This window comes from Corvus brachyrhynchos, unplaced genomic scaffold (assembly GCF_000691975.1).
Source record: "Corvus brachyrhynchos isolate BGI_N302 unplaced genomic scaffold, ASM69197v1 scaffold246, whole genome shotgun sequence".
In the NCBI taxonomy this organism is placed as follows: domain Eukaryota; kingdom Metazoa; phylum Chordata; class Aves; order Passeriformes; family Corvidae; genus Corvus; species Corvus brachyrhynchos.
Genome location: NW_008238447.1, coordinates 1,534,028 through 1,541,078, shown reverse-complemented (window position 1 = coordinate 1,541,078; position 7,051 = coordinate 1,534,028).

Genomic DNA, 7,051 nt, shown 5'->3' with positions numbered 1-7,051 from the left:
CCTTGTGGTTCGGTGGATACCTGGACAGTTGTAACATCCGTGGGTTCCACTGCTGCACCATCGGACTCACCCTCCTTGGGCAGGGAGAGGGTTTTTCACTAGCTGAGGAGGTGTATTCCCTTAGCACCTGGTATATCTCCTGGCACATCTCCTGCATCCCCTTCACCAGTACCCCTACCCAGTTCAGGTAGTCCATTTCTGAGGTGGGCTGTTGGGCAGTATCAGGGTCTGGGGCAGGGTGAGGGTCTCTAGGGTCTGGGGCTGTGTCAGGCTCTGGAGCTGGATCAGGCTCTGGGGTAGGATCTCTAGTCTCTGAGCCTGGTGTCAGAGTAGTTATCCAAGTCAATCTCAACTTATCCCTGAGTGCTAAATAGAGTAGGCCTATCAGCACCAGTTGGTTAGTAACCAGAGGAAATCTAAACCCTTTGAAAATTGGTGGGGTGGGCCAAAAGAACTGGTTGAGGGGTTGGGAGAAAATTTCCCCTGGTGTCATTTCCTCACAGAAGGTACCATTTTTAACATAACCCCAAAAACATACAGTTAGTGTGTGATAGCTATTTATCCATGTGCCCACATTCCGGAGGAAGTTAAAAGCCCATGAATTCCTCACCTTCTTGACCCATAGCGCGAGCTGGATAACAGCAACAGTAGCCTTAGTCAGAGGACCCATGTTTAGGTAAAGAGATGCAAAGGGGAAGAATATAGCCACGACCACCTGCAACCCGAACCAGGGTAAACTAGACCACATAGTGCTGCCTAACAAGGTACCTATATTCAGCACAGAAAATTAAGTTATCCAGGAACTGTTATTCCTTTTTCACCCCTTTCTCTTAATGCCCTCAGGCCCCACCTTGGGCACCAAGATCTGTCTTGGTTTGAAAGGTGTCTGCTAAGGAAGGCAGGAATCTCCCTTGGAATGGCAGATGCAACCCCCCTTCCCTGAGTTATGAAATTTTGAAACCAAGGGGCTTTTAGGCAAAGATATGGGAAATAGGAATAGCAGTTCTTTACTACTATATATCTATATGTCTATAACAAGGCAAACAACCAACAATAACTATGGCAGTAACAGCAAACAGAACCACTAACCCAGTTCCAGCCCTCTCAGCTATCAGGCTCTTTCCCCTTGGGTGCAGTTCTGGTTTCTGCTGGCAGGGGCGCTGGCGGCTCCCGGTGAGCAGGGCAGGTGCGATGGTTCCCCCGCGGCTGCAGGGGGCGCTCCGGAGCGAGCTCGGGGAGCACGCAGCACTGGTGCCCTGGAATCCCGGGAAGGGATGGAACAAAGGCTTCACAACCCCTGGGAAGCCAATCCCGGTGTCCAGCTGGACCCTCGGGAACAGCAGGCTGGAACAGCAGGCTGGAACGGCAGGGATGAGCACAAATCCCGGGTGGCAGACGAGATGTATCAAACTGCGAAGCTGCGGTGGGAACCCCCTGGACGTCTGGGCAGGCAGGGCGAGCACGGCTACAACGTAGCATAGCGAAGGCTCCCAGGGTGTCTCTGGCAGAAGGAAAAAAATCAGACGAAGAAACCAGCCTCCCTCTCTGTCCAAACACCAGGGACCGACTGTCCGCACAACCAGGTGAAACAAAAGAGTAGCCAGATGCACCCCTCCCTCAATGGCTAGGTCTTTTGTTTTTCTGAAGTACCCAGCAATTTGTCCCCCTAGCAACAGGTATGGGGAAAATTCCTTTAACAGAAAAGAAACCAGGAGAACTCCTAAAACCCCAACACCTGGTTTGCTTGAATGGCATAAAGTTATTGGTCCTTTGACCATCCACCTCTCAGAATGATTGGTTAAAACTCTACAACACCCATTTCAAAATATTTCTCCAGTCAGTATCATAACAAGGTGCAAAACAATCTTGCAGGTGCAGATAAAATCTTGGTTTACAAAAACCTCTTCACTGTTTTTAGCTAGCCTGTGTGTGAAAGCAAAATTTTCACAGGATGCTGACAGAAAGCTGGAAAATTTCTCTGCATCAAGCTTTTCAGCATCCACGCCATCGAGGTGGCACTTGGCACTTGTTGCTCTTCCACCTTCAGGTGCCAAGCTGCAGAAAGATTCTCTGATAGTCCAGGCAGGGTGTTCAATTGCCTAATGTCCTCTGCCTCCACAGCAGCTATTCCAAAAGCCCACCTGAGTCCTTTTGGGTCTTTGCAATACCCGTTCTGGAGGAAGTCTATGCCCAGAATACACGGGGCCTCTGGGCCAGTCACAATCGGATGCTTTTGCCACTCCATCCTAGTCAGGATCACCTCAGCTTCCAACAGGGTCAACTTCTATGATCCCCCTCTCACCCCAGCAATAGAAGCAGGTTCTACTCCACATGTCTCAATGGGATTAGCGTGCACTGTGCCCCAGTATCAACCAATGCTTTGTATTTTTGTGCTTCTGATGTGCCAGGCCATCATCTAAAAGACCCAATTCTCATGTGCCTCTTCCTGGCTAGAGTCAAGAACTCTCTCGCCCTGGTTATCATTCCCTCCCTGGGCATACATGCTTGAGGTCCCTTCAAGGGGATCCAACATATCATCCTCCCTTCTGTAATACCTGGCAGCTCGGTCACGGGAGGCTGAGGCTACTTTTACCTTAGTGGAACACCCTTGGTTCGTGTTTTCAGTGTTTCCCTCCTTGAGTTCACGCACCCGCGCTGCCAGGACAGAAGTGGGTTTCCTATCCCATCTTCTCATGTTTTCCCCATGGTCACAGAGAAAATACCACAGCTCAGCTTGTGGGGTGTACCCTCTCTCTCTAGCTGGGGGATGACAGACTCTGACTTGGGGGCCTGTGACTCACACTGGTGCCACATGGGAACTGCTCTTCCTCACCTCCTCCATAACCTTTTCCCTAATCTCCTCTTTGAGGTCTCTAACCACAGCTGAGACACGAGCCTGCATTGGGCCATTGACCGTACTGTCATAATTCCTGAGCCTGTTGGTGACGGAACCCACTGTCTCTCAGTTTTCCTCAGCATTAATCATTGCAATGATGGTGGTGTATTGGGATGGCCCTAACTTGGCCAGGTTCCACAATTTGCTCTGTGCCTGACCTTGTCAGGGTCATTGCCATGCAGTCTGCCACTTCTCTCAGCTGTTGGATCCCTTCCTCAAGTGTCTTCCACTGCATTCTATGATGGTAGTCCTGCATTCTCTCTTTGTGAACAAACCTTTCTCTCACACTCATTAAAAGCCACTCCCAGAAAGGGGCACTGGCTCCCTCATGAATATCTGATCCACACCCAGGTCCTGGGTCAAGGATCTCAGATACCTTGTCTCACCACTATCCAGTTGCACACCTGTGCCCATAAGGTCCAAAACACGAAGTAACCAGATTGCATATGCCTCACATCCCCCGTCGCACAACGTCTTTTTGCAGATTACAGAGACTGTCGTACGACAGGGACTCGGTGATGATTTCAGGCTCTGGCTCCCCTACTGGCTGTGAGGGGCCTGGTTCCCCATCATCATTAACTGGTCGTACTGATTTGGTCTTACACTTCCTCCTCTGCTCACGGATGACTGCTGCTGGCTGTGACTGCCCTTGTGGTTCAGCTGGAACCTGGATGTTTGTAACATCCAGAGATTCCACTGCTGCACCATCAGATTCTCCCCCTTCGGGGCAGGGAGACGGTTTTCCACCAGCTGGGGAGGTGTATTCCCTCAGATCTTCTTCTCCATTACCCCCATCCAATCCAGGTGATTCATTTCTGAGTTGGGCTGTGGGGCAGAGTCAGGCTCTGGGGTAGCATCCCTAGTCTCTGGGGGCCATGTCAGGTTCTGGGGCAGCATCCCTAGTCTCTGAGCCTGGTGTCTGGGTGGTTATCCAAGTCAATCTCACCTTATCTCTGAATGCTAAATAGAATAGGCCTATCAGCAACACTTGGTTAGTATCTAGAGGAAATTTAAACCCTTCGAAAGCTGGAGGGGTAGGCCCAAAGAATTGGTTGAAAGCTTGGGAGAAAATTTCCCCCAGTGTTATTTCCTCACAGATGGTACCATTAATAACATAACACCAAAAACATACAGTTAGTATGTGATAGCCTTTTATCCTCGTGCCTGCCTTCCAGAGGAATTTAAAAATCAATGAATTCCTCACCTTACCGATCCATAGTGCAAACTGGTAACAGCCACAGTAGCCTTAGTCATAAGACCCATGCTTAGATAAGGAGCTCCAAATGGGCTAAGTATAGCCGTGACCATGTGCCACCCAAACCAGGGTAAACTAGACCACATGATGCTGCCTAACAAGGTTTCTATATTCAGCACATAAAAAATTAGGTAACCTGGGAACTGTTATTCCTTTTTCACCCTTTTCCCTCAATGCCCTCAAGCCTCACATTGGGCACCAAGATCTCTCTCGGTTTGAAAGACAGATGTCTGCTAAGGAAGGCAGGAGCCTCCCTTAAAATGGAAAATGTAACCCCCTTCCCTTCAAATTATTATAATTTTGAAATTAAGGGGCTTTTAGGCAAAGATATGAGAAATAGGAATAACAGTTCTTTACTAGTATATATAACAAGGCAATAATACAGAAACACTGGCTTCAACTGATGGAGTCAGGATACGACCTGACACGGTGTTGGTCAGGGTAGTGGTAGCAGTCCGATTAAATGGCGGCTGCAGTCCTCTTGAGGTGATAGATATGGTTCTGTTGAAGCGGTGATCCTGTAGAAGGGTCTGGTCTTCCTCTGAAGGGCCATGGTGGTTAAGTAGCTTTTGTCCTCTGGGAATCCAGTAGGTAAGGGCTGACTGTGGTGTTCCAAACCTCAGATTACATCCAGGTAGGGATCTTGGTTCCTCCCCCCCCGGGCAGAACATCTCACAATGGGATGATGTAATTTTATGAGTCATGCAGTGAGGCTAGATGACCCATTAACAGAAGATATCCCCTGGAGGGAGTTATCAGGGATGTGTCATGGAAGAGTCAAAGAACACTGCCCCACCTGGTTTTAACAGGTGGTGATAGAATACATGCTTTTGGTTACTTCTTACATTGTAACCTAAGGCAAGCAGCTATCCCAAAAGCCCAACGATGTCCTTTTGGGTCTTTGAAATACCCACTTCTGAGATAGTCTATGCCAAGGATGCATGGGGCCTCTTGGCCAGTTATGATGGGGTGTTTCTGCCACTAGTTCCCAATTAAACTCACTTCAGCTTCCAGTACAGTCAGCTGCTGGGATCCTCCTGTCACCCCAGAAATAGAAATGGATTCTGCTCCCACATACCTTGATATCATCAGGGTATGTTGAGCACCGGTGTCAACCTGTTGGCAATTGAATCTTGGACCCAAACCGGCAGGGAATCTGAATAGTTTATTCAAAGGAGTGAGTTGGTTTTATACACTTTTCTAAGGCACAGTATTTCCTTATGTGATAAACGAGATAGCCCAATCAAAATTAATAAAGAAATAAAATTTATTATGCAGCCGAAATATCGGTCTCAAAAGCCAAGATCGAGTAAAGCAGCGCCAAGCCCGGGATCGGAGCTGGGTGAACACGCATAGATCTGACCTCTATCGCATCAGACCTCCCAAGTTCACACCAGCTGCCTTGTCCGGGTTATTTTTATACGATTTTTGGGGAGCGTTCAAGTCCAGTCTATTCTTCTTGTTCTTTAACATATTCATGAAGTTCTTCTTTCACAGTGCAAGGCTGGACAAAGGGTCTTCTAGATGTGATGAATTGCCCATCTTTGGTGATGAATTTGTCTGTCTTCGATTCCTGGAACCCTCAATGGAGTTCCTGGAATGTCCAATTCCTTATCGGCTAGGATGTAGATATCAGAAGATAGTGATCAAGTCATCATAGTGTTAATGTCCTGGTGGTAAGATCCAACCCCACCTGGGGTGGAATCCTCACCTATTGATTACTTCTGTGCTGAAAGGACTTCCTTTTTCAACTGCTCCAGTGTTGTAAAATGTTCCTCTCAGCCAGGCTGGTGGGGGGGGGTTGAAACTCTGGCTCTGTATAGTTTTATTACAGTTCATTTTTATATATAACAGCATGAATGACAGACTTCATTTATAACACTTATATGGTGTGACCTATCCTGTGTTGCCACATGTGCAACACACTTTGTAGGGGTCTACCACATGACACCTCCTCCCTCCAGGGCCCCATGGAGACAAGCCTCTCTGTGCTGCCATGTGCTCCTTTGTGCTGCCATCTGCCTCTGCAGGCAGGTTTTACAGCTCACAACCTAATTCTCTCTTACAATTCTCCATATCAACCAAAGCCGTGTATCTTTGTGGGTCAGACGTGCCAGGCCATCAGATCTACACAGTCCAATAGATCCGATTGTCCCTTTCCTCTACCTGGCTAGAGGCAGGGCCCCTCTAATCCTGGTCACGGTACACATTGGTCTCATCCTGTAAATATATTCCTGAGGTCCCTTCAAGAGAATCGGTCATATACTGTCTGGGGTTCTGTCCACAGGAGACCTGAGCAGCGTTGACCCTAGATGAGGTCCTTGTGGTAGATGTTCCTCTTTCCAATTCACATACCCGGGCTGCTAAGGAGGAGGTGGATTTTCCACCCCAGCTCCTCATTTCTTCTCCACGTACCCGAAGGAAAAACGAGAGGTTACCTCACAGAGTGTATCCTCTCTCTTTGGCTGGGGAACATTTGCTCCTAATGGCAGAGACTCTTGTTGGTTCCGGCGAGATGTGGTAAATTTCTTCCTTAAGCTCCTTTCTCAGTTTCTCTTTCAAGCTCCGGACTTGCTCATCCAGCTTTGTTTCCATGGACGAGACATGGGTGTGTAATGGGGCGGTGACAGTGTCCTCTGTGTTTGTTTGAAAGACAGGTATTTGCCAAGGAAGGCAGGAGTCTCCCTTGAAATGAAAAAAAAATGCAACCCCCTTCACTCCAAATTATTATAATTTCAAAATTAAGGGGCTTTCAGGCAAAGGTATGAGGGAAATAGGAATAACAGTTCTTTACTATTATATATGTGTATAACAAGGCAAACAAACAGCAATAACTATGGCAGTAACAGCAAACAGAACCACAAACCCAGTGCCAGCCTTCTCGGCCGCCCAGGCCGTTT